This window comes from Bombina bombina, chromosome 6 (assembly GCF_027579735.1).
Source record: "Bombina bombina isolate aBomBom1 chromosome 6, aBomBom1.pri, whole genome shotgun sequence".
Classification (NCBI taxonomy): domain Eukaryota; kingdom Metazoa; phylum Chordata; class Amphibia; order Anura; family Bombinatoridae; genus Bombina; species Bombina bombina.
The window spans coordinates 835,788,192-835,797,282 of record NC_069504.1 but is presented as its reverse complement, the minus strand read 5'-3'; the positions used below and the strand labels follow the sequence as shown (position 1 = coordinate 835,797,282).

The 9,091-nt window shown below is 35.3% G+C and overlaps 1 protein-coding gene across 7 annotated transcripts in view; it reads left to right on the top strand.

Moving 5' to 3' along the window:
• The window catches only part of AAK1 (AP2 associated kinase 1), a 305,240-nt gene that overhangs the window by 145,926 nt on the left and 150,223 nt on the right, over window positions 1-9,091 (top strand). The gene's annotated exons all lie outside the window — the stretch shown is intronic.

The following is a 9,091-nucleotide window of genomic DNA, read 5'->3' as shown; positions in this document are numbered from 1 at the left end:
GATTTGCAATGTTTTGTAAATTTGACATTGTGTGAGCTGATTATTATTATTTACACCTTTAATAATGTTTTAGTATAAGTATACGGATGTATTATATTCCAGTACTAACAAAAATAGTGATCACACTGTGTCCAACACCTGGTCTTTATTTACAGTTTTTTTGGGCTAACTATATATATTTGAATATTTGCATTTTTTTACATGTTTCTGTATATTTTTGTAAATATCTTTGCACAGGTTTATTCCCACATTTGTACCTATGTATTTATGGTCATTTTTGGCTATAGTATTTTCAACATGCACTGAGTTCTATGTGGATAGCGGTTTGGATGCACTACACTTAGAGATATACCTTTTTGGGCTAATAGGCACATTTAAGTATGTTTGCTACTATGTTGTTTTAACTGCCTTAGTTTGCAATTCCTGAAAGGTTGCCTCGCTCACATATATCACGATCTGTAGCATTTACTACTTAATATTGGCGCATAGTTAGGCATCATCTGTTCAGTATTGTTTCTATTGCGGTTGCTAAGCAACACATCCTTTTATGTCCGTCCATATTATGCTTTGATTTTATTTTTTGGCATTTCTGGCTCACCATAGTCAGTCCCGCACATGCTCAGTAGCGCTGGAAGGACGCCGGTGCACAGCTTTCCACACTTGTGTTAATTGGTGGTGGGGTATTTAAGTAGTAAGTTTTGTTCTTTGTTCATGTATGTCTGTCTGAGGAAGGGGCACCACCCCGAAACGTCACAAACTGACTGATTTAATTCCAAACGGTGAGTGCCTTTGCCTATGTTGTTTTGATGTATACTTGATCTGCATAGAGCACCCCAGAAGTTGTTTGCATATTCTGCATTGCCTGCTATTAAGTGTTAACCCCTGCTTGCTTTACTATGTATATGTATGTGTATATATATATATATATATATATATATATATATATATATATATTTATATTAGCAAGAAATAAGCAAAACAAATAGTATATTTAACTAGCGTGACGTTTTCAGGTATTCACCCCTTCCTCAGACAAATACAAAGTGAGCAGTGACAATATTTATACAAATACAAAGTCAAAACCCCCTCCCTTCATTAGTGCAACAAATCACTTACAAAGCCACCTGATTGGTGGATAAGGACACACCCTAAATCACATTTAGGTGTGTAGCATCAAATAATTAATACAGAGTCCCAAAACTACTCTCTATACTGTTATACCCCATAGCGATGGGGTTCAAGCCATAAAGATGGCGCTCCTCCATCACCCATATGTTGGATCGGACCCTGAATTTATCTGCAAGATAATCGAACTTTGTCAAAAACTGAATTATTTTAGATTTGAGTCTACATTCTACTTTCAATGTATGGGTACGGCGATGGGGTCCTATATAGCCCCATCATATGCTAACCTCTTCATGGAGGATTTTGAGAACACCACCATGAAGGTATATGATAACAACAGCATACAGGGTTACAAGAGATACATTGATGATATCTTCTTAATTTGGAGAGCATCAGAGGAGGAACTTGATATATGGGTATCTGAAATGAACAGCTTGTCCACCCCTATTAAGTTCAAGACCAATAAAAACCTAGAGGAAATAGACTTTCTGGATCTTTAAATACAACAATAGACTTGCTACTGCACTGTTCTAGAAGCCCACGGACAGAAACTACATACTGCTGGCATGCAGTAACCATCCCAGATCGCTTATAAGGGCAATTCCCAAAGCATAAATGACAAGGGTTATCAGGAACAACACCAGGAAGGAAAGAATGGAGATACAAGAAATGTCTCAGAAGTTTCTCAAAAGGGGCTATGCACACAATCTGATCTCTGATGTGCACAAGGATTTATCATCGGCTGATCGTGAAAAACTACTGTCTCATATAAAGAGGACATTAAACAGCGACAAACCTTCACGTCAACCTATGGACCGAACATTCAAGTCACTGCTAAGAGCCTACGTGAGAAATGGTGGATAGTACAGTCTGACCCCACCCTACCCTTTGCATCACTTGACACACCAAGAATGGGATACAAATGGGCAAGTAACTTAAAGGATGTACTTATGCTTACAGATCCTACCCGCTGCTATAAGCAAGAAACGTGGCTAAAATCGAAGAATATGGGATCATTCAGATGTCCAAGTTGTGTTAAATGTCACGTCATGGTACAGGGGCCTACATTCAGACACCCGCATACAAAAGAGGTACCAGATTCGACACTACTTGACATGAAACACCAAATTTATCTACCTATTGAGTTGCAATTGTGCCAAATTCTATGTAGGTAAAACTGATGACATCAAGAAACGGATGGTGAACCACAGGAGTGCTAGTAGATCTGCCCTGGACACTGGAAAGACAGACCAACCAGTTGACAGACACTTTTTGGAGGCCAAACACACTGTTAAGGATTTGCGTTTCACATTAATTGACCATGTCCCACCCCTTAAACGAGGGGGTAACAGAAAGAAGAAACTCCTACAAGTGGAAGCTAAATGGATATTCAGATTGGACACCTTATACCCTAAGGGGTTAAATGTAAATATTAATTGGCATTGTTTTCTCTAATTTATGATTGTTCCATTTAGATTATATCCTGTACTAGAACATAAATTACATAAGTATATTTGTGTATGGTGTTTTTCATAAATGCACATCGTACTTTGACTATGTACTTAATATCTATATAAGGGACCTGACACATACGTGCATTACTTTTATTAAATAACTAGTAAAATTAGGAAATAATTTTAAAGCCACATTTAGATCACCTCCTATAGTCAAAGAATAAATGTATAAAGTTATATCAGGTCTGTCAAACACGAGAGGTGTAAGTGCCTGAGCCAATACTGTAACCTTTATGCCTCTGACGTCAACTAGATGGGCGTGAAGTAAGACATTATCCAATAATCTACTTCCCAATATGGACGTCACACTTGTGGGCGTATTTTAACACACCATAAAAAGCCGAAGACCTGGCGGCGCGATTAGTCCTTTTGAAAAAGCCGGTAACGGCGAAACATGTCAGGAAGAGTAGGGTCTTGGTGAGGAGTCATAGGAGCTCCTGTGTTTTTTTTTTTTGTTTTTTTTGTGAGAGCGTTTAGTAACCTTCTTTAATGTAAATATTTAATGTATTATCTGATACTACGATCAGGTTTTTTATGTTAAATTTGACAATGGTATTAGTCTTAATAATACAACGTACTATTGTCGCTGACTCGGATACTATGGGCTTTCAAGCAGTTAACAAAAATTTTGACAATTTACAGAAGGGTATAACAGTAACATATACTGTAGAATACTAGCGGGTTAACTTCACATTATAGCGATGGGTATACTAATAGTATACACTGCAGATTACTAACAAGATAATGTAACCAATGAAACTGCGATACTTATAATTAGTCACTCCCTTTAACCGAGGTTGTAACTTTACCCCTATGATTAGGATGTGAAGTGGAGAGAAAAAAAAGACACATAAGACGGCTTTATTAACAGCTGCACATAAGTGGTATAGATATCCACACCTCTTTTCTAACGTTTACCTAGGAACATTGCAGAATAGCCTGGCGAACACTAGCAGGCGTAATTTAACTAAATAAAACTAAGAGCAAACAGAGTACTGTACTCGGAAAGATGTGTTGAAACACTTTATGATGTGGCTATAGATTCGATCAAACGCTGCTACTGAAGTATATATAAAACAACAAGCACTATTTACTGTTCACCCGTCCCTCCATACTATATGTAACATCAAAGTTAACTATTGCTTACCTGTTCTTCCATACTATACGTTAACTATTTAATAACTACTTACACAACATATTAGTATATATTACTAAGTGTATGCTGGTATTAAAGGATATAGATATCTTAACTTGGTGTAAAAGATTTGAGATATTAGATACTTTGTTAGTACTATCAAAGATTTGGATTACTGCAATACCAATTCCGATATCATAGCATATTACAAATCTGCAAACTAACTTTGAGTGTATTGTTAGGTATCCAACTAAGTACTACGATTTACACATCGATAACTTTACCTAATATTGGTCCCTGATCATTATACTATGTACTAGCTGTGACCTTACACGGATAATATACCCTTGTGTGAGAAGACAAGATTTGAGAACTACGTAGCCCCCTTGAACTGCAGCAGACCTGCACAGATTTATAATTTGCATTTCTGTGATATTAATACAGACTCTTATAGACCACCTATTCATATATCAGACCTGATATAACTTTATATACATTTATTCTTTGACTATAGGAGGTGATCTAAATGTGGTTTTAAAATTATTTCCTAATTTTACTAGTTATTTAATAAAAATTATGTTTTAACTTAGTTTCACAAGTTTATTTATTACATGCTGTCCCAATACATCAGACTTATAAGCTTTAAACCTTGAGTGCTACTATGTGTATTCTTATAAAGAACTAGTCTCTTATTGTTCTTTAAAAAGTATAAATGTTCAAATACACCAGCACCCTTACCTGCTATTAATAATATAAATACAGAATCTCTGTGTTGTAATAAAGGTAATTTACTGAGGTTTATTGTTTACCTCATAGTAGTGCCATTGGTTGTTCTTTTTCCCTTTGTCTAACATACGTGCATTAGTAGCACCTTGCATAGTCTATTTTGGGGGTGGTATATATATATATATATATATATAATTAATCTCCTATATGTACTAGATTTTGATTGCGGTCACTATTTCTCATAGCCTGACCGCGACACACATTTTAGCTGTCCGCTGGCATATACCTATTGGTTGCCTATGAACCAATCTGCAGCTGGGCTGGTTCGCACCCCCCCCCCCATTGTGTCATTTGACTATACATTTTGGTGGCCCCGCCCCCTATGGCCCACGTATGTGCCCGTTTGATTGCCATGTTAAGGATTTGCGTTTCACATTAATTGACCATGTCCCACCCCTTAAACGAGGGGGTAACAGAAAGAAGAAACTCCTACAAGTGGAAGCTAAATGGATATTCAGATTGGACACCTTATACCCTAAGGGGTTAAATGTAAATATTAATTGGCATTGTTTTCTCTAATTTATGATTGTTCCATTTAGATTATATTCTGTACTAGAACATAAATTACATAAGTATATTTGTGTATGGTGTTTTTCATAAATGCACATCGTACTTTGACTATGTACTTAATATCTATATAAGGGACCTGACACATACGTGCATTACTTTTATTAAATAACTAGTAAAATTAGGAAATAATTTTAAAGCCACATTTAGATCACCTCCTATAGTCAAAGAATAAATGTATAAAGTTATATCAGGTCTGTCAAACACGAGAGGTGTAAGTGCCTGAGCCAATACTGTAACCTTTATGCCTCTGACGTCAACTAGATGGGCGTGAAGTAAGACATTATCCAATAGTCTACTTCCCAATATGGACGTCACACTTGTGGGCGTATTTTAACACACCATAAAAAGCCGAAGACCTGGCGGCGCGATTAGTCCTTTAAAAAAGCCGGTAACGGCGAAACATGTCAGGAAGAGTAGGGTCTTGGTGAGGAGTCATAGGAGCTCCTGTGTTTTTTTTTGTTGTTTTTTTTGTGAGAGCGTTTAGTAACCTTCTTTAATGTAAATATTTAATGTATTATCTGATACTACGATCAGGTTTTTTATGTTAAATTTGACAATGGTATTAGTCTTAATAATACAACGTACTATTGTCGCTGACTCGGATACTATGGGCTTTCAAGCAGTTAACAAAAATTTTGACAATTTACAGAAGGGTATAACAGTAACATATACTGTAGAATACTAGCGGGTTAACTTCACATTATAGCGATGGGTATACTAATAGTATACACTGCAGATTACTAACAAGATAATGTAACCAATGAAACTGCGATACTTATAATTAGTCACTCCCTTTAACCGAGGTTGTAACTTTACCCCTATGATTAGGATGTGAAGTGGAGAGAAAAAAAGACACATAAGACGGCTTTATTAACAGCTGCACATAAGTGGTATAGATATCCACACCTCTTTTCTAACGTTTACCTAGGAACATTGCAAAATAGCCTGGCGGACACTAGCAGGCATAATTTAACTAAATAAAACTAAGAGCAAACAGAGTACTGTACTCGGAAAGATGTGTTGATACACTTTATGATGTGGCTATAGATTCGATCAAACGCTGCTACTGAAGTATATATAAAACAACAAGCACTATTTACTGTTCACCCGTCCCTCCATACTATATGTAACATCAAAGTTAACTATTGCTTACCTGTTCTTCCATACTATACGTTAACTATTTAATAACTACTTACACTATATATTAGTATATATTACTAAGTGTATGCTGGTATTAAAGGATATAGATATCTTAACTTGGTGTAAAAGATTTGAGATATTAGATACTTTGTTAGTACTATCAAAGATTTGGATTACTGCAATACCAATTCCGATATCATAGCATATTACAAATCTGCAAACTAACTTTGAGTGTATTGTTAGGTATCCAACTAAGTACTACGATTTACACATCGATAACTTTACCTAATATTGGTCCCTGATCATTATACTATGTACTAGCTGTGACCTTACACGGATAATATACCCTTGTGTGAGAAGACAAGATTTGAGAACTGCCCCCTTGAACTGCAGCAGACCTGCACAGATTTATAATTTGCATTTCTGTGATATTAATACAGACTCTTATACACCACCTATTCATATATCAGACCTGATATAACTTTATATACATTTATTCTTTGACTATAGGAGGTGATCTAAATGTTGTTTTAAAATTATTTCCTAATTTTACTAGTTATTTAATAAAAATTATGTTTTAACTTAGTTTCACAAGTTTATTTATTACATGCTGTCCCAATACATCAGACTTATAAGCTTTAAACCTTGAGTGCTACTATGTGTATTCTTATAAAGAACTAGTCTCTTATTGTTCTTTAAAAAGTATAAATGTTCAAATACACCAGCACCCTTACCTGCTATTAATAATATAAATACAGAATCTCTGTGTTGTAATAAAGGTAATTTACTGAGGTTTATTGTTTACCTCATAGTAGTGCCATTGGTGGTTCTTTTTCCCTTTGTCTAACATACGTGCATTAGTAGCACCTTGCATAGTCTATTTTGGGGGTGGTATATATATATATATATATATATATATATATATATATATATAATTAATCTCCTATATGTACTAGATTTTGATTGCGGTCACTATTTCTCATAGCCTGACCGCGACACACATTTTAGCTGTCCGCTGGCATATACCTTGCCTATGAACCAATCAGCAGCTGGGCTGGTTCGCACCCCCCCCCCCTTGTGTCATTTGACTATACATTTTGGTGGCCCCGCCCCCTATGGCCCACGTATGTGCCCGTTTGATTGCCATGTTGAATATACGCATGCTTCAAACAGTGTTGAATACGAATGTGTACACTGTTACCCTGGTAATGTTTGTACCTTACACTTTTTCTTTAGGGGCATATCACTAGTCACTTGTCCTGTATATGCTTCACTAGTTAGATATTGCCTTACATTTGGCTAGTCTTCTAGACTAATTTTCTGCCTAGTACACTGTCAGTAGTCACTTAGGGTATAACGCTTATAACACCACACGCTGTGCTTCTATGGTTTTTCTTCTCTTTTTTTAATAAAGATTGGGCATTTTTCATGTCCTTTACCATTCTGTAGGTCTGTTGCTATAGATATCTCCAGACTGCTTATATATATATATATATATATATATATTTTGTTTTGTATATGATGCTGTTAATTTCACTTGCTTACATAGGTTTTGGGACTCTGTATTAATTATTTGATGTTACACACCTGAATGTGATTTAGGGTGTGTCGTTATCCACCAATCATTGCACTTGTTTACATAGGTTTTGGGAGGGGGTTTTGACTTTGTATCTGTATAAATATTTTCACTGCTCACTTTGTATTTGTCTGAGGAAGGGGTGAATACCTCGAAACGTCATGCTAGTTAAATATACTATTTGTTTTACAAAACCAGAGAGTGCTTATTTCTTGCTAGTCTATTACTCCTATTTTTGCACCCTGGTGCTTACCTGACCAGTTTGGTGACAGTGTGCTTATTACCCTAAAGATATTATATATATATATATATATATATATATATATATATATATATATATATATATATATATATATACAGAGGTATATTTATATTTTCAGTATAGGTGGTGGTTTCAACAGGTAAAGCAGCAATTTCAAATGACAAAATAAAGGTACCAATCTTTTTAATTGACATATTTCAATGTACTATTAAAAAATGTTCTAGCATGTTAAAACTTTTTATTATTAATACTCATTGGATTAAATACATAGTTAAAGGGGCAGTCTACTCCAAAAAATGTATTGTTTAAAAAGATAGATAATCCCTTTATTGACAATTCCCCAGTTTTGCATACCCAATACTGTTATATTAACATGCATTTTACTTCTGTGGTCTTTATAGCAAAAACAAAGTTTAATATGTACATATTAAACTTTGTTTTTGCTATAAAGACCCAGTGAGTGCTTTTTACTTCTGGATGTATGTGCTATACTTTTAAAGCACCCCGGGCAGGTTAGACCTAATCTGTGTTACTGTGAGTGCTTTACCTACCTGGACTGTGTGTGTGTGTGTGTGTGTGTATGTATATATATATATATATATATATATATATATAGCACACATGAACTAGCAATATATAGTTGTAAAAAGACAGCCTGTGGTGGCTTAGAAACAGGTAGAAATTTGAAGGTTTAAAGGCTAAAAAGTATATTAATATAACAATGTTGGTTGGGCAAAGCTTAGTAAAGGTGTTATCTATCTTTTTACAATTTTTTTTTATTAGTAGACATTTATGCCAGGCACAATAAAATGCAAGTCCTAATCAGGAGACATCTGGTAATTGGTGGCTACCTGGGTTTACAGTTTCTTATCGGTTCATAGACCATGCCATGCTTAAGAGTTTCAGTGCATTGCAGTTCCTAAGTGTGAATTTAACTATGTGTTAAACTCCTCTGTGGCACTGAACACACAGTTACCAGAACA